Below are 20,842 nucleotides of genomic sequence, written 5' to 3' on the forward strand. Positions count from 1 at the left end.
TTATTGACTACGCAAAGGTTTTTGATTGTGTGGATCATGACAAGCTATGGACAACATTGAGAAGTATGAGTATTCCAGAACACTTAATTGTACTGAGAAATCTGTACCTGGACCAAGAAGCAGTTGTTCGTACAGAGCATGGGAACATTGAATGTTTTAAAATTGGGAAAGGTGTGGGACAAGGTTGTGTTCTTTCACCATACTTATTCAACCTGTATACTGAGCAAATAATATGAGAAGCTGGGTTCTATGAAGAAAAACGTGCTGTCAAGTTTGGAGGAAGACTCATTAACAACCTGCGATATGCAGATGATACAACCTTGCTTGCTGAAAGTGAAGAGAACTTGAAACATGCAGGCAAGAAAGCAATGGGGAGACATATATAAAACCCTACAAGAAAAAAACTGCCACCCAAGAATCCTCTACCCAGCAAAGCTTTCAAATATAATGGTGTAATTAAAACATTCCAGGATAAACAGAAGCTAAGGAATTTTGCCAAAGCCAACCCTGCTATGAAAAACATCCTAAAGGAAGTTCTATGGAATGAGAACCAACAAGAACTGACAACAACTACAGAATGACGTACATGGCAGCATCACCCTGAACTCAATCGACAAATGGAAGAGTCAAGAACATAATAAAATTATAAGAACAGAGGATCTGGGAGGTCAGTCTATGATCAAAACAATTACAATGTGAAGGAAGGTAAACACTGAGGAGCAGAGATCCAGGTAGTGGGAAAGTCAGGTAGATTACAGGATAAAATAGACTACCTTAAATGGAGGGAAAAGTAAATGGAATATAAGGTAACCACAATAGGGTTGGGGTGGGGGGCTTAGTTTGGCTGTTAGGGAGAAGGTACAAGAACAAGATAGATAGGGGAACACTGAGATTGGTTTGCATGGCCTACTGGGACAGAGGTAAATAGTGATGCGTACTCAAACTTGAAACAACAGGGCTCTGGGATACAGGGATCTAGGTATAGCTTGAAGAGGGTAAATAATACTAAAATCCTTGACTGCCTTATGATTATTAGTTTCCTTTGCCTACTATTTTAAAATAGACACTTGAGTGGGATAGAAAAGAATGGTTGGGAAACATGATTACAGAAAACTTGTAAGCCCGTCTTCAGCCTATAACTGATTGAAATACCTAAAAGGGGTTCTAGAACTTGTCCAGCAAAATAGTGATGCATACTCAACCTTGGAACAACAGGGCTCTGGGATACAGGGATCTAGGTATAGCTTGAAGAGGGGAAATGATACTAAAATCCTTGACTGCCTTATGAATATTAGTTTCCCTTGCCTACTATTGTAAAATAGACACTTGAGTGGGATAGCAAGGAATGTTTGGAAACATGATTACAGAAAACTTGTCAGCCCACCTTAAGCTTATAACTGATTGTAATACCTAAAAGGGGTTCTACAACTTGCCCAGTGAAATAGGCCTCATACAAAGCCTTTACAGAGTATAGGACCTTAGATGGAATCATGAGTCCCATCCAGAACCTTATGAGGTGGGACATTCCCACTAGCGAGGACAAGCAGACTGGAACAGCTACAGTGACAGAAGAAACATCTTCAAAGAAAGATCATCAGGAAAAACCCAAAACACAAGTGTTGGCATAACTGGCTACTACAAGAATAAGCAAGCTAGACATCAAGGCTAGCAATCAAGTGCCTTCAGGACAAACTCCCCTCTAAGACTGAAACTCAAAGGGAATACACAAACAAGCATGTAAGCTTGCTGGCGACCACAATGGTCTACTGGTGAGTGGAAGAGGCAGAAAGGCATCAATGAAGAAATGGGCTGAGTTCAACCACAGTCCATTGAATCTCATTAATCTGGAGATGAGAAAGAGAAGAGGAAGGGCTGGTTGGTCCAAAGTGTGGTGAGACCTGAGGACACTTGAGCCCGTGGACAAGGACTTAGCCACAGAGGGCTAGAGTTGAGAGTGAAACATCCAGCTGATATGAAGTAAGGGAAGATGCACAAGAACACCCAAACTTGCAGACAGTACCCTTTTGACCTAGCCTTGATGGCTTGATAACCAGAATTTGACTAGAGGAAGGTTGAAAAAACAAAACAAAACATGTTTGTTTGCTTTTTGATAAAGGAAACAAGGATAAATTGCTTCAATTTGATGAACCTGACCTATACTCAAAGTGGTGGTTACTCTAAATACCAACAGAGAGGGAAAGAGTCTTCACATCAAGTTTCAATGCTATCCCCTCTGTATACAGTGTAGATAGGGATCAGCAACTTAGCCATTGGCTACCTCAAATGAGGGGGCAATAAAGGCATGAAGTGGACTGGCTTACAAGGTTTCAAAAAGGAGTTTAGTTTAAGAGTATGGGGGAAAGAAAGAGTCCCCACTGAATAGCTATCATCTTGTCTAGATGGGTCTGGTGAAAAGAGATGGCGATAAGATTCATAAAATTCAATAGTGAATAATTGCTATCATGATTAATTGTGACTCTCACAATTGTAAAGGTACAAGTTTCATAACAAAAACAGGACAGTGGTTAATCTTACAGGCCAGAAACAGAGGACCCTAGGATCATCAAGGGAGAAGCGCACAAGCAGAATGTGGGACCTTATCCAGAGAAGCAGCAACACCAGAGATGGAGGCAGAGATGGGGGCATGGAGAGGGGGAGTGGCTGAGGACTCTAGATTCATGAACTAAGAAGAGAGGGACTAAGAGCTGGTGGCCAGGAGGTAGACTTGCTGAATGTGCCCTTTGGAGATGTAAATTATTATATATGTTTGAGTGGTTTTTTTGTTTCTTTGTTTTTAAAAAGCTAAAGTGGATAGAGAGAAATACTGTTAACTGATGGTACATGGAGGGGATTATAATCATTGCAATGAAACAAGGTGTTTAATTTGTTGAAAGTAAAACTGATGATCTGCCCTGTAAACTTTCACTCAATCCACAATTAAAAAAAAAAAGAAGAAGAAGAACAAACAGATCTGTGTTGAAGGAAGTACAGCGAGAGTGCTCCTTGGAAGCCAGGATGGCCAGACTTCATCTCTCATACTTCAGACATGCTATCAGGAGGAACTAGTCACTGGAGCAGTATATCATGTTTGGTAAAGTTCAGGGTCAATGAAAAAGAGGAAGGCCCCCCAACAAGATGGATTAGCACAGTGGGAGCAATGATGGGCTCAGGTGTAACAATGATTTTGAGGTGTGCGCAGAACTGGGCAGTGTTTTGTTCTGTTGTACATAGTGTAGCTACGAGTCGGCACTGACTCGATAGCACCTAACAACAACAATACTTACTGTAGGGCAGTTAATTCCTTAATATGGCCCTTCTAGCCAAATTTATCCATTTTGTAATATATTATAAACTGTGGCTCTGCAGGATAATGTGCTGGACTGCAAGGTGAGTTTGAACTGCAAGGTTGGCAGTTCAAACTCACCAGTTACTTCTCGGAAATCCTATACGGGTTGCTATGGGTAGGAACTTAAGCACTTAGCAATGACAACTTGCCTTTGATTATAGACCCATTTTGAAACGAATTAATAAGGAGAGTTGCTAAGGAGCAAAGATTAAGGTGAGCCCTGTGTGTTGTAGGATAAGCACTGGACTGCTAACCATGCTAACCACAAAGTGGGCAGTTTAAACCCATCAACTATTTTGTACAGGGTTGCTTTGAGTTGGAACCAACTTGACATGTACAACAACAATGAAGATAAACGTGGGGCTAAGGAGTTCTGGTATGGTGCTGTAGGTTAATGTGCCAGACAGCATTCAAGCTCACCAGCTGCTCCTCAGAAACCCTATACAGGGTTGCTATGGGTCAGAACCAACTCGATGGCACTTAAAAACAACAAGGTGTAAAGACTATAGTGGGACTAAGGATTAAGGATGCCCCCACCTTAGTAAAGCGTGTGGCTCAAGTCACCACCCTTAGTTTTCCTTGGGAACATGGTCTGATAAGATTGCCTTGCAAAAGCTTTCTCTCTTGCCCTGGATCTTACATCGGGTTCATTACATCTGACCTCCAGTTCCTGGGACATCCGGCCCATCGCCTGTCCTGATTCACCAACTCCCACAGTCTTGTGAGTCAACAGCCAATTTAGGTTCCTCAGCTCCTGAGATTAATTGGGTAAGAAGATTCCTCCAGACTGATGTCTGAATTAGTGATTTAGGACTTGCCATCCACCACAGGAGTCCTAGTGTGCTGCTGTAAAATAAACACTGAACCACAAGTTTCATTTGAATCACAAGGTTGGCAGTTAAAACTTACCAGCCACTCTTAACAACACTTAACAACAACAGTCTCCACTGGAAGAGTCCTAGTATGGCGCTGTAGAATAAGCTCTGGATCAAAAGGTTTTGAACTGCAAGATCGGTGGTTCAAACTCACCAGCCTCTCCTTGGAAATCCTATTCGGGGTTGCTATAAGTCAGAACCCACTAGATGGCACTTAAACGATAACAGTAAGTCTCCAAAGTTCTGTGTGCCGTTTCTTTTCGGCAATTATGAGTTTTGTGAGACACTGAAGGATGGTGCAGAACCATGGAATTTAAGGGAAGGGAGGATTGGTGAATGATATCAAGGGCTATGGAATGGTATATAACATGTAGGAAAAATTAAACAGTCGGGATATCTTTTACCTCCAATTCATTGGGTCCAGCCTTGTGCTGTTCTTTCTTAAAGAAATTATTCTGGCATTTATATAACTCAGAAACCTTCCCATTCTGAAAGACCCTGATACAAAATTCAAACTCATAGTTATGGCAAACAGCTTAATCATAATGCATATATATTCTAAGTTATAATTATGTTTATTGTTTCTGACGGGAAAAGTAAAATAAACTATATTGCTGTTCAATATGAAAATAAAAGACATTTAAATATATCAGTAATGAGGCAAATATCTTTAGCAGAAGAAAAAAAAATTCCTACATGTCTTCATTTGGTCACATAGAAATAAATGACTATGGAAATAATTGTGCATATCTACTAACTAAAATTCACCTTAAGTATTATTTTTTTCCTTAATGCATATGTTGTTGTTGTTGTTAAGTATTGTTGTGTTTGTTCCAACTCATAGTGACCCTAAATAAGGTTTCCAAGGAATGACTGGTGAGTTTGAACTGTTGACTTTGTAGTTCAAACCAACCTTGAAGTCCAGTGTTTATCTTACAGCACCACACCAGGACTCCATTATGCACATAAAAAATTAAAATTAGCCGTAGTTTATTTTCAGTTTTTGAAATTCTTTTTGAAAACTTACAACTAGATGACATTAGTATATATATTTTTTATGATGATTCCATGACTTTTTTTCTCTTTCTACTTTTGTTTGTATAGCACACTGAATACCCAGCTCATTGTTAGTACTTCATGATTCACATTAACAATTTTTTTTCTTCACATTAACTTTTATTGGAATAGCAAAATTACACTCCTTTCAAAACATATTAGGAACTGTGGATAGTTTTTGGATATCTGTGGTCTACGTGCATATTCAGACTTAAAGTCAAAATTAGACACTATCAATGTTCTTAGTAATTCCAAATAAAGTGCTTTGTTAAAAGGCACATTGGTCTTAATTCTATTTTTAAAAGTTCTCTCCTTTTATGATTACTTTAATAGTAATTAATTTAATTGAAATTTTTCATAGTAAGTTGATTCTCCTGTTATTGTTGTTCAGTACCGTCAAGTTAAGTTCCTACTCATGGTAATATGCATAGGTTTTCCAAGGAGTGACAGGTAGGTTAGAACCACTTACCTTTTGGTTAGCAAGGTTAGCAGTTTAGTGCTTATCCTACAATGCCATGGCTTTCTTTAGCATGATAAAATTTCTGACTTCATAAAAAAGCAAATAGGAAAATGAACTAAATTATTTCAATGAAAACTCAAGGGAATGTGTTTGCAAGTAGTTCAACAATTGTCCCTTTCATTAAAAGAAAATTATTTGCTGACTGAGTGTCTAACCAAGCTCTTAATCTTCTATGTATATTTATCATTAATTAATCTATAAATCCAGCTATCCATTTGCACATCTGAGTATATATAATGGCATTATTACAGAAATCAGTTATTTTACCAAACATGCTCTTCCATCACAAAGCTAGTGTGTTTACCACTTTCATTGTACTCTCAGCAACTAAACTTTTTAAGTCAAGTATGCATTTTTCTCAAATTTAATGAAACCACCATCAAAATAGAATGTCAAGGTGCCAGTTATATCTCCTGTTTGTTTTTCTGGAGCTTTATATGCACTCATCCTATTGTATTTTTTTCATGGCAATGATTACAGTCCCCTCCGTGAATCATCGTTCAATAGTATTTGCTTCTATTCCAACCCCCTCTTTTTAATATATATACACAAAAACACACAGGAATATATAATCATTTAAATAACCCAAAGGGCACATTCTACAAGACTGCCTCCTGGCCACAAGCACACAGTCTTTTCTATTTCCATGAGTCTAGAGTCCTCAGCCATCTGTCTCTCCATGTCATCATCTCTGCCTCCATCTCTGGTGTAACTGCTTTTCTGGATAGGGTTCCACATTCCACTAATGCTCTTCTCCCTTGATGGTCCTATGGTCCTCTGTTCTTGTAATGTAAATTTAACTGCTACCTCCTTTATGTTACAAAATTTCTACCTTTACAGTCATGACAGTTGCAATTAGTCATGATCAAAATTACTCACTGTTGAATCATAAGAATCTTATCCCCATCTCCTTTCACCAGACCCATCTAGAGAAGAAGAAAACTATTCAGTGGAGATTCTACCTTCCCCCACACAGTCTGAAAATAAACTCCTTCTTGAAAACTTGTAAGCCAGTCACTTCTCGACTTTGTAGCACCCCCTCCTACCCATTTTAGGTAATCAATGCCCAAGTTGCCCATCCCTGTCTAACCTGTGTACCGAGGGGATGGGAATAATCTTTGCTATAGAGATTTGTTCCCTGTTTTGAGATATTACATCCATAGGTGTAGGTCAAGTACATCAGATTGTATCAAATTACTCTTTTTTTTTTTCCTTCTTTCTTCTTCTGGTTCTGTTCTAATCAGTCAGCCATTGAAGCCAGGTCAAATGGATATATTATCTACAAGTATGGGTGTTCTTGTGCTTAGCCCCTCACTTCTTATCAGCTGAATGCTTCATTCTCCACTCTAGTCCTCTGTGGCTATGTCACTGACTTAGGACCAGGAGTACCCAGGTCTTCTCATACTCCTCTCCAACCAGGTTCCCACCTAGGTTCACAGGAGTCTGGTGAATGTGGTAGGACTTAGTTCGCAGATTCATTGCTGTTTTTCCCTCACTTCCCCTTATTGGTGACCAATACGGTCACCAATCAGAGTGCATGTCTGCTAGTGTATTCCTGTTGAGTCTTAGTCTTGGAAGGGGGTTTGCCCTGAGGGGACCTCACCACTTACCTTGATGTCTTCTGGGAGAGTACTTTGCTTGTTCTTGTAATAGTCAGTTGTACTGCCATTATTGTTTTGTATTTTTCCTGTAGGTTTTTCTTTCAAGAAGTGTCTTCTGTTCTTCTTGTCACTACAGGCTGGTCAGCTTGTCCTTTGAAGTGGAGATTTCCCACCTCAGAAGATTTTGGATGGGGTTCAGGATTCCACCTATGGTCTTATGCAATGCAGAAGTTCCGCAGGAAGCCTCCTTCATTGGGCAAGTCATAGTGCCATTTTAGATATTACAATCAGTGATAGGCAGAAGACAGACTTACAAGCTTTCTATGGTGATATTTCTAGCTATTTCTTTCGTTCACATTCAAGTGTCTATTTTACAATGGTATGCAAGGAAAACCAAGATTCAAAAGACATCCAAGCATCTTAACATTATTTCCCATTCAAACCATGCCTCAATCCCTGTATCCCAGAGCCCTTCCAAGATAGTGCATACATCATTATTTACCTTTATCCCACTTAGCATATGCAAACATGACTAATTGTTTTCCCATCACCTTATTCTTCCATTTCCCTCCCCCTTCTTGTGTATTGCCTTCCTCCCTAGCACCCAAATGGTTCTGTGTCTATTCCCCACCCTGTGTTCCACCTTCTCCTCCCTCACCTCACCTCACTTCCACATCCCAGTAAGCAACAAATGATTTTCCCCCCTCTTTTAATATGGGTTCTTATTCTTATACTTTTACAATAGTGATCCTATGCAGTATTTCTCCTTTTGTGTCTGACTAATTTGACTCAACATAATGTCTTCAAGGTTCATGCACGTTATGTGGAGGCTTACAGCTTCTTTGCTTTTCTTCAAGGTAGCATAATATTCTATTGTGTATATCTACCACAGTTTGTTTATCCATTCTTCAATTGATGGACACTTAAGTTGTCTCCATCTTTTTGTTATTATAAAATTCTGCTATGAACATTGGTGTGCATATGTCTACTCGTGTTATGGCTCATATTTCTTGTGGATAAATACCAAGTAGAGGAATTACTGGGTCATAAGGTATTTCTATTTCCATCCATCTGAAGAAGTGCCATATTGCTTTCGAGAGTGGTTGGGCCATTTTGCAATCCCACCAGCAATGCAGGAGCATCCCAGTCTCTCCACATCCTCGTCAGCATTTATTGTCTTCTACTTTTTTTGATTTTTGCTGTTATTCTTGGTGTGAGATTATATCTCATTGTTATTTTAATTTGCATCTCTCTAATGTCTAGTGCTCTGGTAGCGTAGTGGTTACGAATTGGGCTGCTCCGTGGGAAAAAGATGAGGCTTTCTGCTCCCATAAAGATTACAGCCTCAGAAACCCTGTTCAGGGTCGCTATGGGTCGGAACCGACTCAACGGCACTTAACAACAACAACAACAATGTCTAGTGAATTTGAACATTTCTCTTCCTTGGTGAATTATCTGTTCATGTCTTGTGCCCAATGTTTAATTGGGTTATTTGTCTTTTTCTTGTAGAAGTGTTGTAGTTTCCTGTATATTTTAGAAATGAGTCCTTTGTCTGATGTGACATTGCAAAATATTTTTTCCTGTTCTGTGAGTTCCCTTTTTACACTTTTGGTGAAATAATTTAATGCACATGTTTTTAATTTTTAGTATGTCCCAATCATCTATTTTTGTCTATTTTTGTTTGTGTAGTTTTCAAAATGGTTGGTAATCTGTGTATGCCCTGAATTAGAGGCCTCACATTTGTCTCTATTTTTTAATTGATGGCCTTCATAATACTGCGATTCATATTTAGGTGTTTAATTCATGTTGGGTTGGTTTTTGTATAAGGCTTGAGGTAAAGGTCTTGTTTCAATCTTTTTCATATTGCTTTCCAGTTCTGTCAGTACCATCTGTTGATAAGACTATCACCTCCCTATGTGATATACTTAGGTACTTTGTCAAAAATCAGTTGGCTGTATGTGGATGGGTTAATTTCTGGATTCTCAATTCTGTTCCACTGATCAATGTATCTTTCATTGTATGAGTACCAAGCTGTATTGAGCACTATAGACTTATAATAAATTATGAAATAAGGGAGTGAGAAGTTTCCAAACTTATTCTTCTTAAGCAGTGCTTTGCTTATCCTGGGGTCTTTCCCTTTCCCTTTAAAGTTTGTAATAGATTTTTCTATGTGTTTGAAGAATGTTGTGGGATTCTGGATTGGGATTGCATGATATGTGTAAATTGCTTTGAGCAGTATCAATATTTTCACAATGTTAAGCCTTCCTGTCCAGGAGCATGGTATATTCTTCCAATTTTGTAAGTCTCTTTTGGTTTCTTGTAGTAGTGTTTTGTACTTTTCTTTGTATAGGTCATTTGTTTCTCTGGTTACATTTATTCATATATATTTAATCCTTTGAGCAGCTATTGTAAATGGTATTGCTTTCCTAATGTCCCTTCAGTGCTTTCATTATTGGTATAGAGGAATCCAACTGATTTTTGTATGTTGATCTTATATCCTGCCACTTTGCTGAATCTTCCAAAGAGGTCTAGTAGCTTTTTCACTGAGTCTTTGGGGCTTTTTATGTATTGGATCATATGGTCTGCAAATAGAGAGAGTTTTACTTCCTTTTTGCCAATTTAGATGCCTTCAATCTCCCTGTATTGCTATATAGCACTTGCTAAGACTTCCAGCACAATATTGAATAGGAGTGGTGACAAAGGGCGTCCTTGTCTGGTTCCTGTTCACAGAGGGAAAGCTTTCAGTTTCTCTCCATTGAGAGTAATGTAGAGTTTTGGTTTTGTATACACACTCTTTATTATGTTGAGGAATTTCCCTTCAATTCATACTTTGTTGAGTGTCTTTATCAGGAATGGATATTGGGTTTTATCAAATGCCTTTTCTATATTAATTGATATGATAATGTGGTTCTTTTCATTTTTCTTATTTATATAGTAGATTACATTTATTGCTTTTCTAATGTTGAACCATTTCTGCATCCCTGGTATGAATCCCACTTGATCATAATGAATTATCATTATTATTTTTGATGTGTTGCTGGATTCTGTTGGCTAGGATTTTGTAGAGAATTTTTGCATCTATGTTCATGAGGGATATTGGTTTATAATTTTCTTTCTTAGTGATGTCCTTCCCTGGTTTTGGTATGAGGGTTATGCTTGCTTCATAAAATGTATTAGGACGTTTTCCATCCTCCTTTATCGTCTGGAATTATTTGAATAGAATTGGTGCCAGCTCTTCCCTGAATTCTTGGTAGAAATCACCAATGACGCCATCTGGGCCTAGACTTCTTTTGGTTGGAAGTTTTTTTGATGACCTGACCAATTTCTTCTTTTGTTATGGGTCTGTTCAGGTTTTCTACTTCACTGTGTGTAATTTAGGTAAGTTGTGTTTTTCTAAAAATATATCCATCTCCTCTAAATTTTCTAATTTGTTGGACTACAAATTTTCCTAGTATTCTATTATTATCCTTTTGATTTTCTTATGTTCCGTTTTGACATCACCCGTGTGGTTTCTAATGTGTGTTATTTGTGTCTTCTCCCTCTTTTCTTTTGTTAGGTTTGTCAATGGTCTGTCAATTTTATTAATCCTTTCAAAGAACCAGCTTCTTGTCTTGTTGATTCTTTCTATAGTTTTTCTGTTTTCTATCTCATTTATTTTTGTTCTAAACCTTATTATTTCTTGTCTTTTGATGGCTCTAAGTTCCCTCTATTGGTCTGTTTCTAATTGTTATAGATGCTGTGTTAATGTGTCAATTTTGGTTCTTTATTCTTTGTAGATGTATGCATTTATTTCAGTAAATTGTCCTCTCAGCACTGCTTTCACTGTGTCCCAATGATTTTGGTATATTGTATTTTTGTTCTTGTTTGTTTCTATGAACTTTTGATTTCACATTTTCTTTCTTTTACTATCCAATTGCTTTTAGTTGGGTGTTTTTCAGTTTCCATGCATTTGACTTTATTTACTTGGTCTTCCTATTATTGATATCTAAATTGATAACATTGTGATCTGAGAAGATGCTTTGTATTAATTTGATATTTTTAAAGTTATGGAGGTTTGTTTTGTGGCCTAAGACATGGTCTATTCTGGAGACTGTTCCATGTGCAGTGGGAAAGAATGTGTACTGAGCTGTTTTTGGGCTGAATGCTCTGTATACATCTATGAAGTCCAGTTGGTTGATTGTGTTATTTAGTTCTTCTGTGTCTTTTTTGAGTTTCTTTCTGGTTGTTCTATCCATTTTTGGAAGTAATGTATTTAAATCACCAAGTATTATTGTTGATTCATCTATTTCTCTCTTCAAATCTATTAGAGTTTGCTTTATATATTGTGGAGCTCTTTCACTGGTAGCATATATATTTATTATGGTTATGTCCTATTGTTCAATTGTTCCTTTAATCATGAGATAATGTCCATCTTTATTTTTTTATGCTGGTTTTTGCCTTAAAGCTTATTTTATCAGTGATTAATACTGCCACTCCTATTTATTTTTATTGCAAATAACTTGGTATATTTTTTTTTATACTTTGACTTTTAATCTGTTTTGTCAAGTGTGTAAAATGTGTCTATTTCAGCCAGTATATTGAAGGATCTTGTTTTCTTTTAAGTGGTGCATTTAATCCATTTACATTCATTGAAATTATCGATAGGTATGGATTAATTGCTCCCATTATGCTTGTTTGGTTTTTTTGTGTGTGATGCTGCTGATTTCTTAGTTCTGCATGTATTCCTGTGCTGAGTTCATGGTTTTTGTGTTCTTGTGAGTTTTCTCTTAGTTTTAATTTTCTATGTTCTTCTTGGACTTTAATTTTTTTGGTATGTTGTGAAGTGTTAATTTTCTTTGAGGTTACCTTATATACCATTAACTTTTCCCTCCATTTAGAGCAGTCTATTTTATCCTGAACCACATATAAAGGTTTATTTAGAAGATTGGAAGGATTAAAGCTTGGGGGATGTGTAGCAGAACCAAGAAATCTATTGCTTTCTAATTCAAGATGCTCAGCTGTTCCTGGAGCCACCATCTTAGGAGAGACCAAGTGGGGGAAGGATCAGAACAGCCACGAAAGCCTGATAGAACCACGGAGATACAGTTGTGGACATTCATTTTTTGGTATCTGCCCATTGGTCTCTTGCTGTCTAAACACCTCCATTCTGGTGACTAGAGGGAATGTCTGAGCAAATGGATACTCCAACCCCACCCCTAGAGGGTTTTACTGCACATGCACACAAATCTGCTTGAAATTTAAAGTGACAGTTTCCACTTAAAACCAAACGGCCACCACTTGTCTGTCAGTCTGTTGAAGTGTGGTGGCTTTTGAGTTTCTATGACTCTGAAAGTTATGCCACCGGTATTTTAAGTAACTAACAGAGTCACCCATGGTGAACAGGTTTCAGATGATCTTCCAGACAAAGATAGACTAGGAAGAAAGAGTGATGAACTACTTCCAAAACTTTAGTAACTGGAAACCTTCTGAATATCAGAGAAACACTGTCAGATATAGTGCCTGAAAATGAGCCCCTCAGGTTGAAGGAAATCAAAATGTGACAGAAGAAGAGCTGTCTCCTTAAAGTAGAATTGACGATGATAACGTGAATGGTGCAAAGCTCCATGGGAGAAAAGCACACCAGACTTTCATTTGCTGATGGAGCACAGCTGAGAATGAAGAGAAACAGCTGTAACATCCATTGAAAATTGGAACATGGAATGTATGAAGTATGAATCTGGGAAATTGGAAGTTTTCAAAAATGAAATAGAATGCTTAAATGGTGATATCTTAGGCATTAGTGAGCTGAATTGGAATGGTATTGGCCATTTTGATTGTGGGAAAATCACATGGTTTGCTATGCCAGGCATAAAAAATTAAAGAGGAATGGAGTTGCATTCATCATGAAAAAGAACATATCCAGATCAGTCATGAGGTACAACACTGTCTGTGATAGGATAATATCCATGCACCTACAGGGAAGTCCAGTTAATACCACTATTATTCAGATTTATGCACCAACCACTAAAGCCAGTGAGGATGAAATAGAAGAATTATTCCAACTTATTCAATCTGAAATTGACCAAACATGCAATCAAGATGTATTGATCATTACTGGTGATTGGAATGCAAAGGTTGGGAACAAAGAGGAAGGATCAGTAGTTGGAAAATACTGCCTTGGTGATAGAAATGATGTTGGAGAATTCCTGATAGAATTCTGCAAAACCAATGATTTGTTCATTTGAAATACCTTCTTCAGACAGCATAAGAGACAACTATACATATGGACCTTGCCAGATGGAAAGCATAGAAATCAAATTGACTACATATTCAGATATAGACGATGGAAAAGCTCCATATCATCAGTCAAAACAAGGTCAGGGCAGACCATCAATTACTCACATGGAAATTCAAACTGAAGCTTAAGAAAATGAAAACAAATCCACGAGAGCCAAACTATGACCTTGAATAAATCCCACCTGAATTTAGAGATTATCAGAAGAACAGATTTGTTACATTAAACACTAAAGACCGAAGACCAGAAGAGTTGTGGGTTGACATCAAGAACATCATACATGAAGAAAGTAAAAAGTCATTAAGAAGACAAGAAAGAAGGAAAGGGTCAAAATGGATGTCAGAAGATACACTGAAACTTGCTTTCCAGCATAGAGATGCTAAAGCAAATGGAAGAAATGAGAAGTCCAAGAGTTGAACAGAAAATTTCAAAGATCAGCTCAAGAAGATAAAGCCAAATATTGCAATAAAATGTACCAAGATTTGGAATCAGAATACCAAAGTGGAAGAACACAATTAGCTTTTCTCGAGCTGTGGGAACTGAAGAAAAATTCAAACCTCGATGTGAATTTTGAAAGATTCTGTGGGCAAATTATTGCATGATGCAGAAACCATCAAGAGAAGATGGAAGGAATACACAGAGTCATTTTACAAGAAGGAATTGGTTAATGTTCCACTGTTTCAAGAGGTAGCATATGATCAAGAGCCAATGATACTTAGGGAGGAAATCCAAGGTACACTGAAGGAATTGGCAAAGAACGAGGCACCAGTAATTGATGGAATAAAAATTGAAAATTTTCAAGAAAATGAGGCAGAACCAGAGGCATTCACTTATTTCTGCCAACAAATTTGGAAGACAACTATCTCACCAACTGATTGGAAGTGACCTGTATTTGTGCCCATTCCAAAGAGAGGTGAGACAACAGATTTCAGAAATCATCAGACAATCTCTTTGATATTACATGCAAGTAAAGTTTTGCTAAAGGAAATACAGAAACGGCTACAATCATACATTGACAGAGAATTTCCAGAGGTTTAAGCCAGATTCAGAAGAGGCTGTGGAATGAGGGATATCATTGCTGAAGTCTGATGGATTTTGACTGAAAGCAGAGACTATCAGAAAGATATTTATCTATGCTTTATTGACTACACAAAGGCTTTCGATTGTGTGGACGATGACAAGCCATGGACAATGTTGTGAAGTATGAGTTTTCCAGAACACTTTATTGTGCTTGTGAGGAATCTGTACCTGGACCAAGAGGCAGTTGTTCGAACAGAATATGGGAATACTGAATGTTTTAAAATTAAGAAAGGTGTGTGACAAGGTTGCATTCTCTCACCATACTTATTCAACCTGTATGCTAAGCAAATAATCTGAGAATCTGGGTCCTATGAAGAAAAAACGTGGCATCAGGATTGGAGGAAGACTCATCAACAACCTGCGATATGCAGATGATACAACCTTGCTTGCTGAAAGTGAAGTGGACTTAAATCATTTACTGATGAAGATCAAAGAACATAGCCTTCGGTATAGATTACATCTCAATGTGAAGAAAACAAAAATCCTCACTACTGGACCAATAAATAACATTCTTATCAACAGAGAAAAGATTGAAGTTGTCAAAGACTTCATTCTTCTTGGATCAACTATCAACACTCGTGGAAGAAGCAGTCAAGAAATCAAACGACATATTGTATTAGGCAAATCTGCTGCACAAGACCTTTTTAAAGTGTTGATAAGCAAAGATGTCAGCTTGAGAACTAAGGTGAGCCTGACCCAAGCCATGGTATTTTCAATAACCTCACATGCATGTGAAAGCTAGACAGTGAATAAGGAAGACCATAGAAGAATTGATGCTTTTGAGTTATGGTGTTGGAGGAGAACACTAAAATTGCCATAGTCTGTCAAAAGAACCAATAGATCCATTTGTAAGAAGTGCAGCCAGAGTGCTCCTTAGAGACCAAGATGGCCAAACATTGCCTCTCATACTTTGTACATATTGCCAGGAGGGAGCAGTCGCTGGAGAAGGATATTATGTTTGGTAAGGTTGAGGATCAGGGAAAAAGAGGAATTCCCCAATGAGAAGGATTGACCAAGTGGCAGTATCGATGGACTCAATTGTAGCAACAATAGTGAGGTTAACCCAGCATTGGGCAGGGTTTTGTTCTGCTGTACATAAGGTAGCTATGAGTCGGTACTGACTCGATGGCACATAACAACAACAACAACAACAACAACAATTTTATCCTTTTATCTATCTGACCTTCTCATCATCTGGATCTCTGTTCCTATGCATTTACTTTCTTTCCCATTGCAATTTTTTTGGTCATAGGCTGACCTCCCCAATCCTCTGAGTTTCTTCTTATAGTCTTGTTCTGTTTTCAACTCTTCCATTTGGCGTTTGAGTTCTGGGAGGTGATGCCACGTATATCAATCTTTTCTCTTCTTGTTGTCTGGATGTTGTCTTTTCTTGTTGGTTCTCAGTCCATAGAACTCCCTTTTGGTTGTTTTGTACCTCAGGGTTGGCTTTGGGAAAAGCCCTTTGCTTTTGTTTATCCTGAAATGTTTTGATTGTACTGCCATATTTGATTGATAGCTTTGCTGGATAAAGAACTCTTGGTTAGCAGTTTTTTTCTTTCTTACAGGGTTTTATATATTTATCCCCTTTGCCTTTTTGCCTGCTTGGTTTCTGCTGAGAGATCCAAGCTTAATCTGACTTACTTGCCTTTGTATGTAATGCTTCTCTTTTCCCTAGCTGCTTTCAGGATTGTCTCCATATCTTCGATTTTGGAAAGCTTGATTATGACATGTCTCAGTGATTTTCTTTTGGGGACTATCCTTCCTGTGGCTCATTGAGCTTCTTGAATGCTTATATTTTCGCTTTTCAGGATGTTAGAGAAATATTTTTCCAGTAGTTATTCTTCTATCGTCTCTCTGGACTTGTGTGAGTCTTCCAGTTCATGAATGCCAATAATTCTCAAGTTATTTATTTTTTCATGTTTTCCAACATAGATCTTAGACCTTCTTCAGAGTTTTTTCATCTTTTTTTCTGTTTGCTCTTCTATCTTAGTAGTATTGAAATATTTGTCTTCCAGCTCACTAGTTCTGGCTTCTATAGCTTCAATTCTGCTCCTTTGCCCTTTCATTGTATTTTCTATTTCTGATATTCTATTATTAATCATTTGGACCTCTTTCTGTAGGTTTTGACTTGTTCCTAATGCTGTATCTATGTTATTTGTTTGTTCCTGTAGCGCTTTCCTGATTTCCTTATTTTTCTGAACTCCATTGTAAAGTGTTTTGAAACATTTTATAATCATTTTTTTTTTTCTGAATTCCTTCTCCAACATTTCCAAGGCCTGCCCTCCTTCCAGAATGGAGTCCAGGTCTACCTTTAGGTCATTTGTCTCAGACATTTTATCTTGTTTCTGGACATGTGCTGATATGGTCATCTGCTTTTGCTTCTTGGACATGTTTAGTGTTTATCTGTGGGCTTAATACTTAATAAGTATGTGTTTTGGTATTTTTTATGCTTTCTGATTGCTTCCAGGTAGATGTGATCAGGATGCGGGCTTCCCTTTTCATTCTTCTTATTGCTTAACTCAGAGTAACTTTCACAGGTGTTGTCTGCCTCCCTGTTATATGACAGTTGGTATTGGTTCTTGCCTTGATGGTGGAGTTTTATAAGGTGTGATTGTAGCTTGATTGTATGGCAGCAATAGTTGTTTCTTGAGTAATATAGGGAAAGAAAGAGTCCCCTAAAGATAAATGGGGGAAACAAAAAGGAAAACAAATCTACAACAGCAAAAAAAAACCCACAAACCAGATTGGATACTGTAGTCTATAATCACTGAAAAGAGAGAGGAGAGAGAGAAGAAAAAAAAATCTGTAGTCTAATATGATTATGACTTTGATATTCTCTTTCAGCGTCTGGCCTTCAAGGATGCCTGATAAATATCAAGATGCCACTGTTGGTTGCCATGCTGTAAGTAAAGATTTAAGTTTTGGCCTGTTTTGTTTTTAGACTCTTCTTCTTCACTTCCCCTGTTCTGGGATTTTCCGTATCAACAAATAGTTCAGGGCAGTCTGTGGCTGTTTTGCGCTGCCATTGGTTTTAAGCAAGTACTGGTCTTTTAACACTGAGAGGATCTGTGCGCAAGCATGTTAGAAGAACCCTACATTGGTAGGGATGGGGGGTGTCCACTCACTCTGGCACCACCTCTAGAATGAAGCAAGAGGACAATGAACAGATACCAAAAAAAAAGTCAGAACAAAATAAAACCAAACAAAGATTATTGCTTACCTTTCTATCAGAGGTTCCCGCAGGCATTAATCTGTGGCAGGTCTGTGTGCTCCCTTGCTTGGTCTTGCCATTTGGTCTCACCCAAGTTGTGGACTCTGGGCCGCTGAACCCAGCAGATTTCAAAAGTCTGAGATTTCTTGCTTCTGTTACAAGTTCCACTAGCTATAAGCCTTCAAACTTTTAAACATTCCTACATATGTGGTTAAGAGTTTTGGAGCTCTGCTCTGAACCCACTTCGCCTGGTATTCTATGTTATTGCTAACGGAGAGCTTCACTGCACCTCTACCCTATCCACCATCCCCTTTTTGCTCTTTTGGGGAAATCTTTTGATGCACATAAGTTTCTACATTTTAGTATGTCCCAATCATCAATTTTGGTTTGTACAAATGTTTAGTAGTCTATGTGTGCTCTAAAATTTATTACTATTTTTTTATTGTTGACCTTTATTATTCAGGGATTCAAGTTTAGGTCTTTATTCAATGCTGAGTTAGTTTTTGTAAATGATGTGAGATAAATGTTTTCTTTCAATCTTATGCATATAGATTTCTTGTTTTCCTGCACCATATGTTGAAGAGATTATCTCTTTTGCATTCAATGTATTGTTCTCCTTTGTCAAAGATCAGTTGGTTGTGTATGGATGGGTTAATTTCTGTATTCTCAATACTGACTGTTCCATTGATCGATCTATCTGTCATTGTTCCACTACTAGGCTGTTTTGACAAATGCAGTCATGTGGTAAATTTTGAAATCCGGGAGGGGGACTTCTCCAGCTTTTTTTTTTTTTTTTTTTTTTTTAATGATTTATTGTAAATTATGTGATAGGTCACATGGGAGAACATTAGTTTTACATTCATCATATCATATATCATTTCATTGCCATGGTTACAATTCCCTCAATGCATCATAAACCAATCAAAGGGTATACACTACAAACCTCCCCACCTCCCCCCATGGTTCATCAGCACACAGCCCCTCTCCCTCTCTGGGTCTAAAGTCTCCAGCTGCACCATCTCTCCATGTCATCATCGGCCTCCATATCTGGCATCACTCCTTCTCTGGGCAGCATCCCACTCTCCACTCTTCTCCCTTGATGATCCCAGGGACCTCTGCTCCTAGACTGCAAAGTCAATCACTCTCCTCCTTGCCACAAAATGTCTACCTTTACATTTTCAACCCTCACAATTAGTCCTGATAGCAATTATTCACTATTGTATCACAAGAGACCTAACTGCATTTCCTTTCATCATCCGTGCCTAGACAGATTGGATACTACTAAGTGGAGATTCTACCTTCCTCCATGCCCTCTAGATCTAGGTTCCCTCTTGAAAGCTTGTGAGCCAGTCACTTCTTGCCTTTGTAGCCCTCCACTTTGGGAAGCCAATGCCCAAATTGCCCATCCCTGTCTACTCTGTGTATGGAGGGGGAGGGAATGATCATTACTGTAAAGATTTGTTCCCTCTTTTGAGCTACTGTATCCATAGGTGTAGGTCAAGTTCATCAAATTGTATCACTCTTTTTTCCCCTCTTCTTTCTTCTCCTAATTGAGCTCTGATCATCCAGTCATTGAAGCCAGGTAAAGTGGGTATTATCTGCAAGTGTGGGTATTCTTCGCATATGCCCTCTCTTTTGATCAGCTGGATGCTTCACTCTCCACTCTATTCCTCTGTGGCTATGCCACTGACTCTGGACCCAAGAGTTCCCAGGTCTTGCCACACTGCTGACCAACCAGGTCTCCATCCGGGTTCACAGGAGTCTACTGAATGTTGTAGGGCTAGGCTTGCAGCTTCATTGCTGTTTTTCCCTCACTTCCCCTTATTGGTGACCAATGTGGTCACCAATCATAACATGTATTCCCATTGAGTCTTAGTCTTGGAAGGGGGTTTACTCTGAGGGGGCCCGACCACTTGCCTTGATGTCTTCTGGGTGAGCAATGTGCTTGTTCTTATAGTAATCAGTCGATGTGCTTATATTGTTTTGTATTTTTCCAGTCGGTCTATCTGTCAAGAAGTATCTTCTGTTCTTCTAGCCACTCCAGGCTCATCAACTCCTATATCCTTTCCAGTGGAAATTCACCACCTCAGAAGATTCTGGATGCTGTTCAGGATTCCACCTATACTCTAATGTAATGCAGAGGCTCCGCAGGAAGCCTCCTTCACTATGCACATTGTAGCCCCATTTTAGGTATTCCAATCAGTTAGAGGCAGAAGACAGATTTACAAGCTTTCTAGGGTGATAGTTCTAGCTATTCCTTTCTCTCCCTATCCAGTGTCTATTTTATAATGGCATGCAAGGAAAACCAAATTTCAAAAGACAGGCAAACATCTTAGCATTATTTCCCTGTTTTTTTCTCTTTCAAACCATGTCTCGATCCCTGTATCCCAGAATCCTGTTGTTCCAAGGTTGTGCATACATAATTATTTACCTCTGCTCCACTTAGCCCATGCTAACCTGCTTGATTGTTCTCCCATCTGCTTTGTTTTTCCATTCTCCTCCCCCTTCTTGTATATTGCCAGCCACCCCAGTACCCAACTATCCTGTGTCTATTCCAGCCCTGTGCTCCACCTCCACCTCCCTCCCCTTACCCCACCCCCACTTCCCAGAAATGAACAAAGTATCCTCACCCCCATTAGTATGGGTTCTTTTTCTTAATCTTTTACAGTAGTGGTCCTATGCAGTATTTTTTCCTTTTGTGAATGACTAATTTCACTCAACATAATGTCCTCAAGGTTCATCCATGTTATGTGGTGGCTGGCAGCTTCCTTGTTATTCTTCAAGGTAGCATAATATTCCATTGTGTGTATGTACCACAATTTGTTTATCCATTCTTCAGTTGATGGGCACTTTGGCTGTCTCCATCTTTTTGCTATTAT

Source organism: Chrysochloris asiatica, unplaced genomic scaffold (genome assembly GCF_000296735.1).
Source record: "Chrysochloris asiatica unplaced genomic scaffold, ChrAsi1.0 scaffold00285, whole genome shotgun sequence".
Taxonomy (NCBI): domain Eukaryota; kingdom Metazoa; phylum Chordata; class Mammalia; order Afrosoricida; family Chrysochloridae; genus Chrysochloris; species Chrysochloris asiatica.